Here is a 23157-nt window from a genome sequence, read left to right as displayed (position 1 = left end):
ACCAGGCTGAAGCTAGCGAACAATAACTAGCGAACAATAAGCCAGCGAACAATAAGGCGATATATCTAAAAACCGAAAAAATGAATAAGACAGCAACGGCCGTTAAATGAAAAATATTTAAACAGGCAGAAATTCCGTCCAAATATTGCAATTTCAACTCTATCATGAAATGGTATTTATCCCATCCATTGATAAAACAAGTCACATCTCTTTTTAGGCTAATATTCAGTACCACAGTAAATCTGCATCTGTCAAAGGATTATTTGTAGGTGTAAAACCACCAATGCACCCACTTCCATTTAGTACGTATGTAAAAGTAGTCCTTCCCTGTAAAATACAGCACCTTTGATGTCATTGTTTAATTGAACTAAGATACACATTTGCAGAAATGGGGGTTGGCCTATTCCATGGCTTCTTGAGAAAAATAATGAGGGGTGTCACGGGGTATGACTATATAGGTCTTGTAGAGGAGAAACAGGCGCATCTTTTGCGCAAGGTATCGAAGGGCGCTATGTTCAAAAATCTGAAACTAGAGCTCAAAATTTGAAAAAAATTTGTTAAAAACAGGGGAAATGGCCTATTCCATGGCTTCTAGAGAAAAATAATGAGGGGTGTCACGGGGTATGACTATATAGGTCTTGTAGAGGAGAAACAGGCGCATCTTTTGCGCATGGTATCGAAGGGCGCTATGTTCAAAAATCTGAAACTAGAGCTCAAAATTTGAAAAAAAAAATTGTTAAAAACAGGGGGGTTGGCCTATTCCATGGCTTCTAGAGAAAAATAATGAGGGGTGTCACGGGGTATGACTATATAGGTCTTGTAGAGGAGAAACAGGCGCATCTTTTGCGCAAGGTATTGAGGGGCGCTATGTTCAAAAATCTGAAACTAGAGCTCAAAATTTGAAAAAAAAAATTGTTAAAAACAGGGGGTTGGCCTATTCAATGGTTTCTAGGGAAAAATAATGAGGGGTGTCACGGGGTATGACAATATAGGTCTTGTAGAAGAGAAACAGGCGCATCCTTTGCGCAAGGTATCGAAGGGCGCTATGTTCAAAAATCTGAAACTAGAGCTCAAAATTTGAAAAAAAATGTTAAAAACAGGGGGGTTGGCCTATTTAATGGCTTCTACAGAAAAATAATGAGGGGTGTCACGGGGTATGACAATATAGGTCTTGTAGAAGAGAAACAGGCGCATCTCTTGCGCAAGGTTTCGAAGGGCGCTATGTTCAAAAATCTGAAACTAGAGCTCAAAATTTGAAAAAAATTGTTAAAAACAGAAGGTTGGCCTAGTCCATGGCTTCTAGAGAAAAATAATGAGGGGTGTCACGGGGTATGACTATATAGGTCTTGTAGAGGAGAAACAGGCGCATCTCTTGCGCAAGGTATCGAAGGGCGCTATGTTCAAAAATCTGAAACTAGAGCTCAAAATTTGAAAAAAATTGTTTAAAACAGGGGGGTTGGCCTATTCCTTGGTTTCTAGAGAAAAATAATGAGGGATGTCACGGGGTATGTCTATATAGGTCTTGAAGAAGAGAAACAGGCGCATCTTTTGCGCAAGGTATCGAAGGGCGCTATGTTCAAAAATCTGAAACTAGAGCTCAAAATTTGAAAAAAAAAATTGTTAAAAACAGGGGGTTGGCCTATTCAATTGTTTCTAGGGAAAAATAATGAGGGGTGTCACGGGGTATGACAATATAGGTCTTGTAGAAGAGAAACAGGCGCATTTTTTGCGCAAGGTATCGAAGGGCGCTATGTTCAAAAATCTGAAACTAGAGCTCAAAATTTGAAAAAAAATTTTGAAAACAGGGGGGTTGGCCTATTCAATGGCTTCTACAGAAAAATAATGAGGGGTGTCACGGGGTATGACTATATAGGCCTTGTAGAAGAGAAACAGGCGCATCTTTTGCGCAAGGTATCGAAGGGCGCTATGTTCAAAAATCTGAAACTAGAGCTCAAAATTTGAAAAATAAATTGTTAAAAACAGGGGGGTTGGCCTATTCCATGGCTTTCACAGAAAAATAATGAGGGGTGTCACGGGGTATGACTATATAGGTCTTGTAAAGGAGAAACAGGCGCATCTTTTGCGCAAGGTATCGAAGGGCGCTATGTTCAAAAATCTGAAACTAGAGCTCAAAATTTAAAAAAAATTGTTAAAAACAGGGGGAATAGCCTATTCCATGGCTTCTAGAGAAAAACAATGAAGGGTGTCACGGGGTATGACTATATAGGTCTTGTAGAGGAGAAACAAGCGCATCTTTTGCGCAAGGTAACGAAGGGCGCTATGTTCAAAAATCTGAAACTAGAGCTCAAAATTTGAAAAAAAAATATTAAAAACAGGGGGTTGGCCTATTCAATAGCTTCTAGAGAAAAATAATGAAGGATGTCACGGGGTATGACTATATAGGTCTTATAGAGGAGAAACAGGCGCATCTCTTGTGCAAGGTATCGAAGGGCGCTATGTTCAAAAATCTGAAACTAGAGCTCAAAATTTGAAAAAAACATTGTTAAAAACAGGGGGGTTGGCCTATTCCATGGTTTCTAGAGAAAAATAATGAGGGGTGTCACGGGGTATGACTATATAGGTCTTGTAGAGGAGAAACAGGCGCATCTTTTGCGCAAGGTATCGAAGGGCGCTATGTTCAAAAATCTGAAACTAGAGCTAAAATTTGAAAAAAAATGTTAAAAACAGGGGGGTTGGCCTATTCCATGGCTTCTACAGAAAAATAATGAGGGGTGTCACGGGGTATGACAATATAGGTCTTGTAGAAGAGAAACAGGCGCATCTCTTGCGCAAGTTATCGAAGGGCGATATGTTCAAAAATCTGAAACTAGAGCTCAAAATTTGAAAAAAAAGTGTTAAAAACAGGGGGGTTGGCCTATTCTATGGCTTCTAGAGAAAAATAATGAGGGATGTCACGGGGTATGACTATATAGGTCTTGTAGAGAAGAAACAGGCGCATCTCTTGTGCGAGGTATCGAAGGGCGCTACGTTCAAAAATCTGAAACTAGAGCTCAAAATTTGAAAAAAAATTGTTAAAAACAGGGGGGTTGGCCAATTCCCTGGTTTCTAGAGAAAAATAATGAGGGGTGTCACGGGGTATGACTATATAGGTCTTGTAGAGGAGAAACAGGCGCATATCTTGCGCAAGGTTTTGAAGGGCGCTATGTTCAAAAATCTGAAACTAGAGCTCAAAATTTGAAAAAAATTGTTAAAAACAGGGAGGTTGGCCTATTCCATGGCTTCTAGAGAAAAATAACGAGGGGTGTCACGGGGTATGACTATATAGGTCTTGTAGAGGAGAAACAGGCGCATCTCTTGCGAAAAAAATCGAAAGGCGCTTTGTTCAAAATTCTGAAACTAGAGCTCAAAATTTGAAAAAAAATGTTAAAACAGGGGGGTTGGCCTATTCTATGGCTTCTAGAGAAAAATAACGAGGAGTGTCACGGGGTATGACTATATAGGTCTTGTAGAGGAGAAACAGGCGCATCTCTTGCGCAAGGTATTATAGGGCGCTATGTTAAAAAAATCTGAAACTAGAGCTCAAAATTTGAAAAAAAATTGTTAAAAACAGGGGGAATGGCCTATTCCATGGCTTCTAGAGAAAAATAATGAGGGGTGTCACGGGGTATGACTATATAGGTCTTGTAGAAGAGAAACAAGCGCATCTTTTGCGCAAGGTAACGAAGGGCGCTATGTTCAAAAATCTGAAACTAGAGCTCAAAATTTGAAAAAAAATTTATTAAAAAACAGGAGGAATGGCCTATTCCATGGCTTCTAGAGAAAAATAATGAGGGGTGTCACGGGGTATGACTATACAGGTCTTGTAGAGGAGAAACAGGCGCATCTCTTGCGCAAGGTATTGAAGGGCGCTATGTTCAAAAATCTGAAACTAGAGCTCAAAATTTGAAAAATAATTGTTAAAAACAGGGGGAATGGCCTATTCCATGGCTTCTAGAGAAAAATAACGAGGGGTGTCACGGGGTATGACTATATAGGTCTTGTAGAAGAGAAACACGCGCATCTTTTGCTCAAGGTATCGAAGGGCGCTATGTTCAAAAATCTGAAACTAGAGCTCAAAAATTAAAAAAAAATGTTAAAATCAGGGGTGTTGGCCTATTCCATGGTTTCTAGAGAAAAATAATGAGGGGTGTCACGGGGTGTGTCTATAAAGGTCTTGTAGAAGAGAAACAGGCGCATCTTTTGCGCGAGGTATCGAAGGGCGCTATGTTCAAAAATCTGAAACTAGAGCTCAAAATTTGAAAAAAAGTGTTAAAAACAGGGGGGTTGGCCTATTCCATGGCTTCTAGAGAAAAATAATGAGGAGTGTCACGGGGTATGACTATATAGGTCTTGTAGAGGAGAAACAGTCGCATCTCTTGTGCAAGGTATCGAAGGGCGCTATGTTCAAAAATCTGAAACTAGAACTCAATATTTGAAAAAAAATGTTATAACAGGGGGTTGGCCTATTCCATGGTTTCTAGAGAAAAATAATGAGAGGTGTCACGGGGTATGACTATATAGGTCTTGTAGAGGAGAAACAGGCGCATCTCTTGCGCAAGGTATTATAGGGCGCTATGTTCAAAAAATCTGAAACTAGAGCTCAAAAATTGAAAAAAAATTGTTAAAAACAGGGGGAATGGCCTATTCCATGGCTTCTAGAGAAAAATAATGAGGGGTGTCACGGGGTATGACTATACAGGTCTTGTAGAGGAGAAACAGGCGCATCTCTTGCGCAAGGTATTGAAGGGCGCTATGTTCAAAAATCTGAAACTAGAGCTCAAAATTTGAAAAATAATCGTTAAAAACAGGGGGAATGGCCTATTCCATGGCTTCTAGAGAAAAATAATGAGGGGTGTCACGGGGTATGACTATATAGGTCGTGTAGAAGAGAAACACGCGCATCTTTTGCTCAAGGTAACGAAGGGCGCTATGTTCAAAAATCTGAAACTAGAGCTCAAAATTTGAAAAAAAGTGTTAAAAACACGGGAGTTGGCCTATTCCATGGCTTCTAGAGAAAAATAATGAGGAGTGTCACGGGGTATGACTATATAGGTCTTGTAGAGGAGAAACAGGCGCATCTCTTGTGCAAGGTATCGAAGGGCGCTATGTTCAAAAATCTGAAACTAGAGCTCAAAATTTGAAAAAAAATGTTAAAACAGGGGGTTGGCCTATTCCATGGTTTCTAGAGAAAAATAATGAGAGGTGTCACGGGGTATGACTATATAGGTCTTGTAGAGGAGAAACAGGCGCATCTCTTGCGCAAGGTATTATAGGGCGCTATGTTAAAAAAATCTGAAACTAGAGCTCAAAATTTGAAAAAAAATTGTTAAAAACAGGGGGAATGGCCTATTCCATGGCTTCTAGAGAAAAATAATGAGGGGTGTCACGGGGTATGACTATATAGGTCTTGTAGAAGAGAAACAAGCGCATCTTTTGCGCAAGGTAACGAAGGGCGCTATGTTCAAAAATCAGAAACTAGAGCTCAAAATTTGAAAAAAAAATTATTAAAAACAGGAGGAATGGCCTATTCCATGGCTTCTAGAGAAAAATAATGAGGGGTGTCACGGGGTATGACTATATAGGTCTTGTAGAGGAGAAACACGCGCATCTTTTGCTCAAGGTATCGAAGGGCGCTATGTTCAAAAATCTGAAACTAGAGCTCAAAATTTAAAATAAAATGTTAAAATCAGGGGGGTTGGCCTATTCCATGGTTTCTAGAGAAAAATAATGAGGGGTGTCACGGGGTGTGTCTATAAAGGTCTTGTAGAAGAGAAACAGGCGCATCTTTTGCGCAAGGTATCGAAGGGCGCTATGTTAAAAAATCTGAAACTAGAGCTCAAAATTTGAAAAAAAGTGTTAAAAACAGGGGGGTTGGCCTATTCCATGGCTTCTAGAGAAAAATAATGAGGAGTGTCACGGGGTATGACTATATAGGTCTTGTAGAGGAGAAACAGGCGCATCTCTTGTGCAAGGTATTGAAGGGCGCTATGTTCAAAAATCTGAAACTAGAGCTCAAAATTTGAAAAAAAAATTGTTAAAAACAGGGGGGTTGGTCTATTCCATGGCTTCTACAGAAAAATAATGAGGGGTGTCACGGGGTTTTACTATAAAGGTCTTGTAGAGGAGAAACAGGCGCATCTTTTGCGCAAGATATCGAAGGGCGTTATGTTCAAAAATCTGAAACTAGAGCTCAAAATTTGAAAAAAAAATTGTTAAAAACATGGGGTTGGCCTATTCCATGGCTTCTAGAGAAAAATATTGAGGGGTGTCACGGGGTATGACTATATAGGTCTTGTAGAGGAGAAACAGGCGCATCTCTTGCGCAAGGTATTGAAGGGCGCTATGTTCAAAAATCTGAAACTAGAGCTCAAAATTTGAAAAAAAATTGATAAAAACAGGGGGGTTGGCCTGTTCTATGGCTTCTAGAGAAAAATAATGAGGGCTGTCACGGGATAGGACTATATAGGTCTTGTAGAGAAGAAACATGCGCATCTTTTGCGCAAGGTATCGAATGGGGCTATTTTAAAAAATCTGAAACTAGGGCTCAAAAGTTAAAAAAAAAAAAGGAAAAAACAGAGGGGGTTGGCCTATTGGTGTAATACCTCCAATGATTTTCTTTTTTTTTTTTTTTAAATTTGCAGTTTTCAAAAAAATGTGGAGAATTTATCTTTGTTTCAAATTAAAAAATTAACATAACATTTCATTGCATATAAGAAAATAACTGTCACTGTCAGTTAACCAATCAAATTTGCCCCTTATTTAACCTGTGTACAAGCTTTAGTAACCATGCAACCTCAAGTTTCCAAAATATTCTATAGAAACCCCAAATAAAACAATAATGATTCTTTGAAATACCCAAGATACATGTATATGTTTATGACCCAGAAATATTTTACTGCAATAAAATGATGGATTAATTACCTACAACTGTCAAATTCAAGGGAATATTTTTTTCGACCTATTTTTGTAACCGGATGTGACGTGCCATGATTTGGTGGTATTACACCTGAAGAAGACATTTTTATTCAATAAACTGAAAGGGATTTTTTCCTTTGTAATACTGTTTTTTTTTCAAGCATTCCTGTCATGTTTTGTCATAATCATTTCAATAGTTTGAGAAAAATCTAGTATAATGTACGACGACATCTTCAGCGATTCGTGCAAACCAAGCCGCATCATGATAGAATATAGTGTGGACCAATAATGATTAAATATTTATCTCATCTGTCTACAAACAGTTGAATTTGATACAAAAGATGACTTTAGGATGATAAATACCACTAATGGATCCTTTGTCTTCTTGATAAGGTCTCTTTTGGTCCATTTATACATGTCATTTCCTCAAAATTTCAACTTTTCAGGCCAATAATTAAAAATAATGAAGTAACTTTCACTCATTTATGATAGAAATGTTATAATAAATTACATTGAGTAATTGAAGTATTCAAGCAGAATGAACAATCCATATAAAAGTTTACTGGAGGTTTTAATAAGTCCTTACGTAAAACTTAAATTTACGCTGCGTTCCAGAGAGGGACATAAAAAGCTTCTCTATTAGTGAATAATTTGTTGGTACTGCTTTAAAAAATAATCACATTTACTTATAATTATATATTTATTAAAATATTTCTGAGAGAAAACTTTCTAATATAGCAGAATATAAGAAAAAAAGGAGAAAAAGCTCCCCAAAACACCGTGAAGTATGGCTTGTTCTGTTAACTAATATTCATGGTAGAGTTCAAATTCAAGGAAATGTTCTCATAAAATATGTTTTGGAGACTCAATCCACTCAGAATATTTCATTATTTGTAATATTTCACTTGAATAGCAAGAAATTTTAACACATGAGAGTACTCACAAGGTCAAAGGTGCATATACAGCACCCCATATTAGGTATAATACCACCATTGATTTTCCCCTATTAGTCTTTTTAAAATTTGCACTTTTCAAAAAATTGTGCAGAATTTATCTTTGTTTCAAATTAAAAAAATACTTGGGATGAGTAAAGTTTTATCCTGTCCAGTACTATAGAAAAAAATTCACATAATGTAAATTTCATTGCATATAAGAAAATAACCATAACTTCAGTTAACCAATCAAATTTCCCCCCTTATATAACCTGTGTACAAGCTTTAGTAACCATGCAACCTCAAGTTTCCAAAATATTCTACAGAAATCCAAAATAAAAAAATTGAAATACCCAAGATACATATATATGTTTATGACCCAGAAATGTTTTACTGCAATAAAATGATGAATTAATTACCTACAACTGTCAAATTCCAGGGAATATTTTTTCGACCTATTTTCGTATGCAACCGGATGTGACGTACCATGCATTAATTGGTGGTATTACACCTATTCAATGGCTTCTAGAGAAAAAAATAATGTGGAGTTTCACGGGGTATAGCTATATAGGTGTTGTAGAGGAGAAACAGGCGCATGGTTTGCGCAAGGTTTCGAGTTGCGCTTTGTCCAAAAACTGAAACTAGGGCTCGGAATTTCAAAAAAAATTTGGGAAAAACAACTGGAATTTGCCTATTCCATAGCCTCTGGAAAAAATAATGAGGGATGTCGCGGGGTAAGACTATAAAGGTCTTGTAGAGTGCACACAGGCGCATAGTTTGCGCAAAGCTTCAAGAGGTGCTATGTTTAATTATGTCGAAAGGAACTAAAATTTAGTGAGGAACATAGCCAACTCAAATGTCAGACAAGAACGTGAAAATCGTGAAAAAGACATATCAGAGTCAGCAAAGAAGAATTTCTTGTCATATGAAGTCGAAATGAAAATCCAAATTCCCCCATCCGAATTATATGATGAAAGAGATTGTAAAATGTGTTATGTAAGTACTGATAAAAAGTAGGCTGAACACTGGCTGAATTTTTTTCAAGGGTATTTCGAAAAAGAAAACGATGAAGATGAAAGAACTTTAGTGCGAAGGCCAGCTGGTATACAACCTAAAAATCTATATACTATTACAGACTTAATAGACAGTCTACTTTGTATTATTTTCAAAAGTCTATTTATATCAGAGGTTTTGTACTAGAATAAAACAAAATCGACAAAGAGTACTGAGTTGTTAAAAAGATATGATAGTAAAACTACATACAGACCAGTTAACTCTATCATTGACAATCCAAGCGCCACATTCTTAAAGACGGTATAAGTACCATCGTCCACGTGCGTGCATTGTCTGATATAAATAAATGTTTACTAGGCAAAAATAGAAACGTTACCCTGGTTTTTAATTAAAAGAATTTACATATATTAATTTATAATATTTTCAAGATTAAAACTAGTGACCTGAATGATTTATCTATCATTTACTAATTTGTTAAAAATCTCTAGAATGAATATTGAAAGGCTTAAGACTCGTCTTAGAGATACTGGCACGACAAATAATCGTCCCCGAGGTTGCAGGCAACGTGAAACGAAGTTACGGCAAATCAGTTACATCCGCATTATTCATCTCCGGAATCGATTTGTAAACTTGTCACAAACAGCACGACAAACTCATGGAAGAAACAAAAACAGGCTTTATTCTCTAACAGTTTGTAACCGACTGCATCAAGTTTGCCTAAGAGCTCATCGTCCGTTGAAGGGACCTATCCTTACGCAACGTCACAGGATGTCACGACTTGAATGGACTCGGGTACGGATTCGATGGAATAGGCTAACATGGAGACAAGTCCTTTTTACCGATGAATAGAAATTCAACTTGACATTTAGCGACGGCAAAGCCAGTGTCTACCGGAGGTGCAATGCATGATTTTCTGATGCGTGCGTACAGGAAACGGATCTGTTTGAGGGTGGCGGAATTATTGTATGGGACGGAATAACCTACCAGGAACGTACCGATCTGACAATTATTGAAGGTAACCTAAATGCAAAAAGGTATAGGAACGAAATTCTGGCTCCACTCGTTCTCCCGTTTCTCCGAAGGCATCGTTTTGACCACGTTTTTCAGCAGGACAACGCCCGTTGTCACGTGGCACACATTTCAATGATTTTTTGGAGAATAATCACATTCGTGTGTTGCTGTGGCCAGCAATGTCTCCAGATTATCGCCAATGGAACATTTTTAGGACGAACTTGGACGACCCATCAGAAAGAGCCAAAATCCATTGGAAACGCTCGCCAATCTCCGAACAGCATTTTTCAGGGAATGGAACAACACAAACGGCCATTGATAAAGAGGGCTGATCATGGGTAGATCCTTCAAATACTGGAACATGAACGACAACCATATCACCATTCTGAAAGCTCCGAGGGCCAGTTCGGATGCTGTAATGAAATGGTGGGTTATTAAAAAAGTAAAAGACAGCACGTATGAAACCTAGTGCGACCAGATTTAAACGGATATAAAATGAATGAAGATAGAATATGATGCAGCAATCAAAGAACATGAGAAAAAATAATGGACAAGCTGGAAAAGTGTGACCACAAACTCAAACATGCAGAACCATTTGATTACTTAACTTCACGAAAATAAAATGGCAGAGGACAAGGTGATGAATTTTGGTATGCAAAGAAATAGTAAGAACAAGAAAGAGAAATTTAATAGATTGACGGAGTGAGATGTGTTAAAATAAACAAGAGTAGATATCGAGATCTTAAAAATTGAGGGTAATACGTTGCATCATAATCATACCTCTCGTAAATACCACACACATGACGAATATGTGTCTCACTTAATGTAATGTCACGTCACTTTGACATGTTACTATGACTAGTACATCTATCACATAGTCAAGAAGTCTTTTATTTCTATCGTAAGAAGGGAAAATGGATACAAAGCTGAAAGCCATTCGTTTTGGACATAAACGAGCACTTACAAGACTTTGGAAGAATTTTGGAGACATAACTGCAGAGATAGTTTCGATATAGAAATTGAGGAAGTCACAGCTATTTTAGATTCCGTGTCACAGAAAAGTGATATTCAGAAAGGTCTTAATGATAGAAGCTTGCTCGGATGAAGACGTTGTGGAAGAAATTCAGCAAACAGATCAGTACATGTTCGTTTACATTAAAAAAAACCGTCAAATTAAAAACTCATTCAATCCTCACAATCAACTAGTCATAATTTACCCGTCAATACTACCGTTTTTCAAGCTAGTCATTTTACTCCCTCTGATACACCCATACATATCATGATTTCACCTACAGGCAATAATGTAACCGCAAGCGACTCCTCTCAATAGAACCCGCACGCCAATTGATTCAGGTCGACACCTCTTGTACAATAAAATGCAGCATAGTTTTATACTAGTAACCCTGCTATATCAGAGAAAATCGTTAAACCCATTGGTTACTAGTAACCTTTACATTCTCATAACCTTTATAGTCTTGGGGAATCATCAAGAATATAGACCTTCTAGAGAAACTACCAACGCCAGATGAGGGTACCATTCATAATCTAAGCGGATTTTGAGTGCTTTACGGAAAAAATGGACACCTGCCAGCCAGATCCATCACGAGCCTTCACCAAGGCATATCAACTGCATCAGCCATCTGGATTCTGTTACCGCATAAAATATGTCCACGGTGACTACAAAGATTCAGTCGTTTACTGTGGAGAAGATGCAGCCAAGACATTTGTGGAGTGTATGAAAAAGGAAATCGGAGAAATTGCCAAAACCTATGAAACCAAAATTGCGATGGTAATGACGGATGAAGATAATGAGAATTTCGCGGCGAGCAAACTCTGTTACATTTGTGGTAACACTTTGGGTGGGGGATAAGGTTCGGGATCACAATCATCTTACTGGCAAATATCGAGGTGCAGCACACAATGAGTGTAATTTAGCGTTTAACATGTTTCAGCTACCCAAATTTGTCCCCATCGTATTTCATAATTTGAGTGCGTATGATGCCAATTTATTTGTGAGGGAATTAGGATTCGGAGAAGGAAAGATTAACTGTATCTCCAATACCGATGAAAAATATATTAGCTTCTCCAAGAAGGTTGGAGATATCGAGATGAGGTTTATTGACTCCATGCGATTCCTACTCTCCTCCATTGAAAACTTGACAAAGAATCTGACCAAGGATAAATTCAAGGCAACGCAGAATTGTTTCGGTGATCACACCGAACTGATGATTAGGAAGGGAGTATATCCATACGATTATGTAGATAGTCCCACCAAGATGGAGGAAACACAGCTACCACCTAAGGAGGCGTTTTTCAACAAACTTCGCGGTGAACATATTTCCAATGAAGATTACGCCCACGCCCAGCTGGTGTTCAAGGAATTAAGTTGCCGGACGATGCAAGAGTATCACAATCTTTACTTGGAAAGTGATGTCGCCTTACTAGAAGATGTTTTCGAGAATTTCAGGGATAACTGTATGAAAACTAACAAGCTCGATCCCGCACACTATTTCACATCCCCAGGGCTATCTTACGAAGCGATGCTAAAATACAGCAGGATCCGACTGGAACTTCTGGCCGATCCGGATATGCTGTTGATGTTCGAAAATGCGACTAGGGGAGGTGTGGCCATGATATCTCACCGACTCGGAAAGGCCAATAATCTATATATGAGTAATTACGATCCATCGCAGCCAACCAAGTTGATGACCTACCTAGATGCAAACAATTATGGTGGGGCTATGGTACAACCCCTTCCCACAGGAGGGTTTGAATGGGTAGATCCAGAGGAGATCGACGAGATGTTAAAATATTCAGAAGATCATAAATATGGGGCGTTAGTAGAAAGTGATCTAGAATATCCTCAACACCTTCACGATAGTCATAACGACTACCCTCTCGATCCGGAAGCCATGGAAATCGACGGAGTTCGTAAATTGGTACCTCATCATCTAGGCAAAAGCGAAAAATATAGCCTTCATCTTCAGAACCTCCAATACTATATCTCCCAGGGAATGATCTTGAAAAAGGTTCATCGGATCATCAGATTTGAACAATCCCCATGGCTTAAACCGTATATCGACCTGAATACCGAACTCAGAGCTCAAGCTACAAGCGATGCTGAGAAGGGTTTTTACAAACTCATGAATAACTCAGTGTTTGGAAAAACGATGGAGAATATTCGAAAGAGGGTCGATGTTCGACTGGTGAACAGTGAAAAACAAGCCCTAAAACTGGTGTCTAAGCCCAATTTTGATCGCCGGGTCGTATTCAATGAAAATCTGGCAGCCGTTCACATGAAAAGAACCAAGCTGAAATTCGACAAGCCAGTCTACTAAGGAGCATGTATCCTGGACATCTCAAAGCTCCTGATGTATAAATTCCATTACCGTTTCATACAGGAGACGTATGGTGATAACGCCCGGCTACTGTTTACCGATACAGATAGCTTGGCCTATGAAATTCAGACCGAGGATTTTTACAAAAATGTTACCCCCCATGTTCAGGAAAAAATCGATACCTCGAACTATCCAGCTGACCATCCTTCAGGAATTCCATCCGGCGTCAACAAGAAGATAATTGGAATGTTTAAGGACGAATGTGGTGGTAAAAGTATGACTGGCTTCGTGGGACTTCGACCAAAATTATATGCGTACAAATTTTGAGCTCTAGTTTCAGATTTTTGAACATAGCGCCCTTCGATACCTTGCGCAAGAGATGCGCCTGTTTCTCCTCTAAAAGACCTATATAGTCATACTCCGTGACACCCCTCATTATTTTTCTGTAGAAGCCATGGACTAGGCCAACCCCCCTGTTTTTAACACTTTTTTTCAAATTTTGAGCTCTAGTTTCAGATTTTTGAACATAGCGCCCTTCGAAACCTTGCGCAAGAGATGCGCCTGTTTCTCTTCTACAAGACCTATATTGTCATACCCCGTGACATTCCTCATTATTTTTCTTTAGAAGCCATTGAATAGGCCAACCCCCCTGTTTTTAACATTTTTTTTCAAACTTTGAGCTCTAGTTTCAGATTTTTGAACATAGCGCCCTTCGATACCTTGCGCAAAAGATGCGCCTGTTTCTCTTCTACAAGACCTATATAGTCATACCCCGTGACACCCCTCATTATTTTTTCTCTAGAAACCATGGAATAGGCCAACCCCCTTGTTTTTAACACTTTTTTTTCAAATTTTGAGCTCTAGTTTCAGATTTTTGAACATAGCGCCCTTCGATACCTTGCGCAAGAGATGCGCCTGTTTCTCCTCTACAAGACCTATATAGTCATACCCCGTGACACCCCTCATTATTTTTTCTCTAGAAACCATGGAATAGGCCAACCCCCTTGTTTTTAACACTTTTTTTTCAAATTTTGAGCTCTAGTTTCAGATTTTTGAAAATAGCGCCCTTCGATACCTTGCGCAAGAGATGCGCCTGTTTCTCCTCTACAAGACCTATATAGTCATACTCCGTGACACCCCTCATTATTTTTCTCTAGAAGCCATGGAATAGGCCATTCCCACTGTTTTTAACAATTTTTTTTCAAATTTTGAGCTCTCGTTTCAGATTTTTGAACATAGCGCCCTTCGATACCTTGCGCAAAAGATGCGCCTCTTTCTCCTCTACAAGACCTATATAGTCATACCCAGTGACACCCGTCATTATTTTTCTGTGGAAGCCATGGAATAGGCCAACCCCCTATTTTTAACAATTTATTTTTTCAAATTTTGAGCTCTAGTTTCAGATTTTTTAACATAGCGCCCTTCAAAACCTTGCGCAAGAGATGCGCCTGTTTCTCTTCTACAAGACCTATATTGTCATACCCCGTGACACCCCTCATTATTTTTCTGTGAAAGCCATGGAATAGGCCAACCCCCGTGTTTTTAACTATTTTTTTTCAAATTTTGAGCTCTAGTTTCAGATTTTTGAACATAGCGCCCTTTAATACCTTGCGCAAAAGATGCGCCTGTTTCTCCTCTACAAGACCTATATAGTCATACCCCGTGACACCCCTCATTATTTTACTCTAGAAGCCATGGAATAGGCCAACCCCCCTGTTTTTAACACTTTTTTCAAATTTTGAGCTCTAGTTTCAGATTTTTGAACATAGCGCCCTTCGATACCTTGCGCAAAAGATGCGCCTGTTTCTCCTCTACAAGACCTATATTGTCATACCCCGTGACACCCCTCATTATTTTTCTGTAGAAGCCATTGAATAGGCCAACCCCCCTGTTTTTAACATTTTTTTTTCAAATTTTGAGCTCTAGTTTCAGATTTTTGAACATAGCGCCCTTCGATACATTGCGCAAAAGATGCGCCTGTTTCTCTTCTACAAGACCTATATAGTCATACCCCGTGACACCCCTCATTATTTTTCCCTAGAAGCCATTGAATAGGCCAACCCACTGTTTTGAACAATTTTTTTTTTCGAATTTTGAGCTCTAGTTTCAGATTTTTGAATATAGCGTCCTTCAATACCTTGCGCAAAAGATGCGCCTATTTCTCCTCTACAAGACCTATATAGTCATACCCCGTGACATCCCTCCTTATTTTTCTGTAGAAGCCATGGAATAGGCCAACCCCCTGTTTTTCATATTTTTTTTTTCAAATTTTGAGCTCTAGTTTCAGATTTTTGAACATAGCGCCCTTCGATACCTTGCGCAAAAGATGCGCCTGTTTCTTCTCTACAAGACCTATATAGTCATACCCCGTGACACCCCTCATTATTTTTCTCTAGAAACCATGGAATAGGCCAACCCCCGTGTTTTTAACTATTTTTTTTCAAATTTTGAGCTCTAGTTTCAGATTTTTGAACATAGCGCCCTTCGATACCTTGCGCAAAAGATGCGCCAGTTTCTCCTCTACAAGACTTATATAGTCATACCCTGTGACACCCCTCATTATTTTTCTCTAGAAGCCATTGAATAGGCCATTTCCCCTGTTTTTAACAATTTTTTTTCAAATTTTGAGCTCTAGTTTCAGATTTTTGAACATAGCGCCCTTCGATACCTTGCCTAAAAGATGCGCCTGTTTCTCCTCTACAAGACCTATATAGTCATACCCCGTGACACCCCTCATTATTTTTCTCTAGAAACCATGGAATAGGCCAACCTCCGTGTTTTTAACTATTTTTTTTCAAATTTTGAGCTCTAGTTTCAGATTTTTGAACATAGCGCCCTTTGATACCTTGCGCAAAAGATGCGCCTGTTTCTCCTCTACAAGACCTATATAGTCATACCCCGTGACACCCCTCATTATTTTTCTCTAGAAGCCATGGAAAAGGCCAACCCCCCTGTTTTTAACACTTTTTTCAAATTTTGAGCTCTAGTTTCAGATTTTTGAACATAGCGCCCTTTGATACCTTGCGCAAAAGATGCGCCTGTTTCTCTCCTACAAGACCTATATAGTCATACCCCGTGACACCCCTCATTATTTTTCTCTAGAAGCCATGGAATAGGCCAACCCCCCTGTTTTTAACACTTTTTTCAAATTTTGAGCTCTAGTTTCAGATTTTTGAACATAGCGCCCTTCGATACCTTGCGCAAAAGATGCGCCTGTTTCTCCTCTACAAGACCTATATAGTCATACCCCGTGACACCCCTCATTAATTTTTCTCTAGAAACCATGGAATAGGCCAACCCCCTTGTTTTTAACACTTTTTTTTCAAATTTTGAGCTCTAGTTTCAGATTTTTGAACATAGCGCCCTTCGATACCTTGCGCAAGAGATGCGCCTGTTTCTCCTCTACAAGACCTATATAGTCATACCCAGTGACACCCCTCATTGCTTTTCTGTGGAAGCCATGGAATAGGCCAACCCCTGTTTTTAACAATTTAATTTTTCAAATTTTGAGCTCTAGTTTCAGATTTTTTAACATAGCGCCCTTCAAAACCTTGCGCAAGAGATGCGCCTGTTTCTCTTCTACAAGACCTATATTGTCATACCCCGTGACACCCCTCATTATTTTTCTGTGAAAGCCATGGAATAGGCCAACCCCCCCCTGTTTTTAACATTTTTTTTTCAAATTTTGAGCTCTAGTTTCAGATTTTTGAACATAGCGCCCTTCGATACATTGCGTAAAAGATGCGCCTGTTTCTCTTCTACAAGACCTATATAGTCATACCCCGTGACATCCCTCCTTATTTTTCTGTAGAAGCCATTGAATAGGCCAACCCACTGTTTTGAACAATTTTTTTTTTCGAATTTTGAGCTCTAGTTTCAGATTTTTGAATATAGCGCCCTTCAATACCTTGCGCAAAAGATGCGCCTATTTCTCCTCTACAAGACCTATATAGTCATACCCCGTGACATCCCTCCTTATTTTTCTGTAGAAGCCATGGAATAGGCCAACCCCCTGTTTTTCATATTTTTTTTTTCTCAAATTTTGAGCTCTAGTTTCAGATTTTTGAACATAGCGCCCTTCGATACATTGCGCAAAAGATGCGCCTGTTTCTCTTCTACAAGACCTATATAGTCATACCCCGTGACACCTCTCATTATTTTTCCCTAGAAGCCATTGAATAGGCCAACCCACTGTTTTGAACAATTTTTTTTTTCAAATTTTGAGCTTTAGTTTCAGATTTTTGAATATAGCGCCCTTCAATACCTTGCGCAAAAGATGCGCCTATTTCTCCTCTACAAGACCTATATAGTCATACCCCGTGACATCCCTCCTTATTTTTCTGTAGAAGCCATGGAATAGGCCAACCCCCTGTTTTTCATATTTTTTTTTCTCAAATTTTGAGCTCTAGTTTCAGATTTTTGAACATAGCGCCCTTCGATACCTTGCGCAAAAGATGCGCATGTTTCTCCTCTACAAGACCTATATAGTCATACCCCTTGACACCCATCATTATTTTTCTGTGGAAGCCATGGAATAGGCCAACCCCCCTGTTTTTAACAATTTTTTTTTTTCGAATTTTGAGCTCTAGTTTCAGATTTTTTAACATAGCGCCCTTCAATACCTTGCGCAAAAGATGCGCCTGTTTCACCTCTACAAGACCTATATAGTCATACTCCGTGACACCCCTCATTATTTTTCTCTAGAAACCATGGAATAGGCCAACCCCCCTGTTTTTAACAATTTTTTTTCAAATTTTGAGCTCTAGTTTCAGATTTTTGAACATAGCGCCCTTCGATACCTTGCGCAAAAGATGCGCCAGTTTCTCCTCTACAAGACTTATATAGTCATACCCTGTGACACCCCTCATTATTTTTCTCTAGAAGCCATTGAATAGGCCATTTCCCCTGTTTTTAACAATTTTTTTTCAAATTTTGAGCTCTAGTTTCAGATTTTTGAACATAGCGCCCTTCGATAACTTGCCTAAAAGATGCGCCTGTTTCTCCTCTACAAGACCTATATAGTCATACCCCGTGACACCCCTCATTATTTTTCTCTAGAAACCATGGAATAGACCAACCCCCGTGTTTTTAACTATTTTTTTTCAAATTTTGAGCTCTAGTTTCAGATTTTTTAACATAGCGCCCTTTGATACCTTGCGCAAAACATGCGCCTGTTTCTCCTCTACAAGACCTATATAGTCATACCCCGTGACAGCCCTCATTATTTTTCTCTAGAAGCCATGGAATAGGCCAACCCCCCTGTTTTTAACACTTTTTTCAAATTTTGAGCTCTAGTTTCAGATTTTTGAACATAGCGCCCTTCGATACCTTGCACAAAAGATGCGCCTGTTTCTCCTCTACAAGACCTATATAGTCATACCCCGTGACACCCCTCATTATTTTTCTTTATAAGCCATGGAATAGGCCAACCCCCCTGTTTTTAACAATTTTTTTCAAATTTTGAGCTCTAGTTTCAGATTTTTGAACATAGCGCCTTTCGAAACCTTGCGCAAGAGATGCGCCTGTTTCTCTTCTACAAGACCTATATTGTCATACCCCGTGACACCCCTCATTATTTTTCTGTAGAAGCCATTGAATAGGCCAACCCCCCTGTTTTTAACACTTTTTTCAAATTTTAAGCTCTAGTTTCAGATTTTTGAACATAGCGCCCTTCGATACCTTGCGCAAAAGATGCGCCTGTTTCTCCTCTACAAGACCTATATAGACATACCCCGTGACATCCCTCATTATTTTTCTCTAGAAACCATGGAATAGGCCAACCCCCCTGTTTTTAACATTGTTTTTCAAATTTTGAGCTCTAGTTTCAGATTTTTGAACATAGCGCCCTTCGATACCTTGCGCAAGAGATGCGCCTGTTTCTCTTCTACGAACCTATATTGTCATACCCCGTGACATCCCTCATTATTTTTCTTTAGAAGCCATTGAATAGGCCAACCCCCCTGTTTTAAACATTTTTTTTCAAATTTTGAGCTCTAGTTTCAGATTTTTGAACATAGCACCCTTCGATACCTTGCGCAAAAGATGCGCCTGTTTCTCTTCTACAAGACCTATATAGTCATACCCCGTGACACCCCTCATTATTTTCCCCTAGAAGCCATTGAATAGGCAAACCCCCTGTTTTTAACAATTTTTTTTTTCAAATTTTGAGCTCTAGTTTCAGATTTTTGAACATAGCGCCCTTCAATACCTTGCGCAAAAGATGTGCCTGTTTCTCCTCTACAAGACCTATATAGTCATACCCCGTGACACCCCTCATTATTTTTTCTCTAGAAACCATGGAATAGGCCAACCCCCCTGTTTTTAACAATTTTTTTTTTCAAATTTTGAGCTCTAGTTTCAGATTTTTGAACATAGCGCCCTTCGTTACTTTGCGCAAAAGATGCGCTTGTTTCTCTTCTACAAGACCTATATAGTCATACCCCGTGACACCCCTCATTATTTTTCTCTAGAAGCCATGGAATAGGCCATTCCCCCTGTTTTTAACAAATTTTTTTCAAATTTTGAGCTCTAGTTTCAGATTTTTGAACATAGCGCCCTTCGATACCTTGCGCAAAAGATGCGCCTGTTTCTCCTCTACAAGACCTATATAGTCATACCCCGTGACACCCCTCATTATTTTTTCTCTAGAAACCATGGAATAGGCCAACCCCCCTGTTTTTAACAATTTTTTTTTCAAATTTTGAGCTCTAGTTTCAGATTTTTGAACATAGCGCCCTTCGTTACTTTGCGCAAAAGATGCGCTTGTTTCTCTTCTACAAGACCTATATAGTCATACCCCGTGACACCCCTCATTATTTTTCTCTAGAAGCCATGGAATAGGCCATTCCCCCTGTTTTTTACAAATTTTTTTCAAATTTTGAGCTCTAGTTTCAGATTTTTGAACATAGCGCCCTTCGATACCTTGCGCAAAAGATGCGCCTGTTTCTCCTCTACAAGACCTATATAGTCATACCCCGTGACACCCCTCATTATTTTTCTGTGGAAGCCATGGAATAGGCCAACCCCCTGTTTTTAACAATTTATTTTTCAAATTTTGAGCTCTAGTTTCAGATTTTTGAACATAGCACCCTTCGATACCTTGCGCAAAAGATGCGCCTGTTTCTGTTCTACAAGGCCTATATAGTCAAACCCCGTGACACCCCTCATTATTTTTCTCTAGAAGCCATGGAATAGGCCAACCCACCTGTTTTTAACAATTTGTTTCAAATTTTGAGCTCTAGTTTCAGATTTTTGAACATAGCGCCCTTCAAAACCTTGCGCAAGAGATGCGCCTGTTTCTCTTCAACAGGACCTATATTGTCAAACCCCGTGACACCCCTCATTATTTTTCTGTAGAAGCCATGGAATAGGCCAACCCCCCTGTTTTTAACATTTTTTTTTCAAATTTTGAGCTTTAGTTTCAGATTTTTGAACATAGCGCCCTTCGATACCTTGCGCAAAAGATGCGCCTGTTTCTCTTCTACAAGACCTATATAGTCATACCCCGTGACACCCCTCATTATTTTTCCCTAGAAGCCATTGAATAGGCCAACCCCCTGTTTTTAACAATTTTTTTTTTCAAATTTTGAGCTCTAGTTTCAGATTTTTGAACATAGCGCCCTTCAATACCTTGCGCAAAAGATGCGCCTGTTTCACCTCTACAAGACCTATATAGTCATACCCCGTGACACCCCTCATTATTTTTCTCTAGAAACCATGGAATAGGCCAACCCCCCTGTTTTTAACAATTTTTTTTCAAATTTTGAGCTCTAGTTTCAGATTTTTGAACATAGCGCCCTTCGATACCTTGCGCAAAAGATGCGCCAGTTTCTCCTCTACAAGACCTATATAGTCATACCCTGTGACACCCCTCATTATTTTTCTCTAGAAGCCATTGAATAGGCCATTTCCCCTGTTTTTAACAATTTTTTTTCAAATTTTGAGCTCTAGTTTCAGATTTTTGAACATAGCGCCCTTCGATACCTTGCCTAAAAGATGCGCCTGTTTCTCCTCTACAAGACCTATATAGTCATACCCCGTGACACCCCTCATTATTTTTCTCTAGAAACCATGAAATAGGCCAACCCCCGTGTTTTTAACTATTTTTTTTCAAATTTTGAGCTCTAGTTTCAGATTTTTGAACATAGCGCCCTTCGATACCTTGCGCAAAAGATGCGCCTGTTTCTCCTCTACAAGACCTATATAGACATACCCCGTGACATCCCTCATTATTTTTCTCTAGAAACCATTGAATAGGCTAACCCACCTGTTTTTAACAATTTTTTTCAAATTTTGAGCTCTAGTTTCAGATTTTTGAACATAGCGCCCTTCGATACCTTGCGCAAGAGATGCGCCTGTTTCTCCTCTACAAGACCTATATAGTCATACCCCGTGACACCCCTCATTATTTTTCTCTATAAGCCATGGAATAGGCCAACCCCCCTGTTTTTAACAATTTTTTTCAAATTTTGAGCTCTAGTTTCAGATTTTTGAACATAGCGCCTTTCGAAACCTTGCGCAAAAGATGCGCCTGTTTCTCTTCTACAAGACCTATATTGTCATACCCCGTGACACCCCTCATTATTTTTCTGTAGAAGCCATGGAATAGGCCAACCCCCTGTTTTTAACATTTTTTTTCAAATTTGAGCTCTAGTTTCAGATTTTTGAACATAGCGCCATTCGATACCTTGCGCAAAATATACGCCTGTTTCTCTCCTACAAGACCTATATAGTCATACCCAGTGACACCCCTCATTATTTTTCCCTAGAAGCATTGAATAGGCCAACCCCCTGTTTTTAACAATTTTATTTTTCAAATTTTGAGCTCTAGTTTCAGATTTTTGAACATAGCGCCCTTCGATACCTTGCGCAAAAGATGCGCCTGTTTCTCCTCTACAAGACTTATATAGTCATACCCCGTGACACTCCTCATTATTATTCTCTAGAAGCCATGGACTAGGCCAACCCCCCTGTTTTTAACACTTTTTTTCAAATTTTGAGCTCTAGTTTCAGATTTTTGAACATAGCGCCCTTCGAAACCTTGCGCAAGAGATGCGCCTGTTTCTCTTCTACAAGACCTATATTGTCATACCCCGTGACATCCCTCATTATTTTTCTTTAGAAGCCATTGAATAGGCCAACCCCCCCCTGTTTTTAACATTTTTTTTCAAATTTTGAGCTCTAGTTTCAGATTTTTGAACATAGCGCCCTTCGATACCTTGCGCAAAAGATGCGCCTGTTTCTTTTCTACAAGACCTATATAGTCATACCCCGTGACACCCCTCATTATTTTTCCCTAGAAGCCATTGAATAGGCCAACCCCCTGTTTTTAACAATTTTTTTTTTCAAATTTTGAGCTCTAGTTTCAGATTTTTGAACATAGCGCCCTTCAATACCTTGCGCAAAAGATGCGCCTGTTTCTCTTCTACAAGACCTATATAATCATACCCCGTGACACCCCTCATTATTTTTTCTCTATAAGCCATGGAATAGGCCATTTCCCCTGTTTTTAACAAATATTTTTCAAATTTTGAGCTCTAGTTTCAGATTTTTGAACATAGCGGCCTTCGATACCTTGCGCAAAAGATGCGCCTGTTTCTCCTCTATAAGACCTATATAGTCATACCCCGTGACACCCCTCATTATTTTTCTCAAGAAGCCATGGAATAGGCCAACCCCCATTTCTGCAAATGTGTATCTTAGTTCAATTAAACAATGACATCAAAGGTGCTGTATTTTACAGGGAAGGACTACTTTTACATACGTACTAAATGGAAGTGGGTGCATTGGTGGTTTTACACCTACAAATAATCCGTTGACAGATGCAGATTTACTGTGGTACTGAATATTAGACTAAAAAGAGATGTGACTTGTTTTATCAATGGATGGGATAAATACCATTTCATGATAGAGTTGAAATTGCAATATTTGGACGGAATGTCTGCCTG

At 39.0% G+C, this 23157-nt stretch overlaps 2 long non-coding RNA genes across 5 annotated transcripts; one reads left to right on the top strand and one right to left on the bottom strand.

The window, feature by feature from the left end:
• On the top strand, positions 1–3496 carry LOC127725350 (uncharacterized). The gene is made up of 3 exons (XR_007992945.1): positions 1–1104; positions 1280–1987; positions 3223–3496. It is a non-coding gene; the product is annotated as an uncharacterized LOC127725350 (long non-coding RNA).
• A 14803-nt stretch (positions 3497–18299) lies between these two features.
• LOC127725349 (uncharacterized) lies at positions 18300–22350 on the bottom strand. Of its 4 annotated transcripts, none has more exons than XR_007992941.1 (4): positions 22250–22350; positions 21477–21722; positions 19103–20060; positions 18300–18752 (listed from the first exon to the last, which is right to left on the bottom strand). It is a non-coding gene; the product is annotated as an uncharacterized LOC127725349 (long non-coding RNA). The 4 variants fall into 4 exon arrangements; XR_007992943.1 differs by having other exon boundaries at positions 18300–18927; positions 19457–20060; XR_007992942.1 differs by having other exon boundaries at positions 19103–19882.
• Between the last annotated feature and the right edge of the window lie 807 nt (positions 22351–23157).

The sequence above is a fragment of the Mytilus californianus genome, unplaced genomic scaffold, assembly GCF_021869535.1.
Source record: "Mytilus californianus isolate M0D057914Y unplaced genomic scaffold, xbMytCali1.0.p SCAF_15, whole genome shotgun sequence".
Lineage (NCBI taxonomy): Eukaryota > Metazoa > Mollusca > Bivalvia > Mytilida > Mytilidae > Mytilus > Mytilus californianus.
The sequence above is the reverse complement of the archived record's forward strand: the minus strand, read 5'-3'. Positions and strand labels throughout refer to the sequence as shown.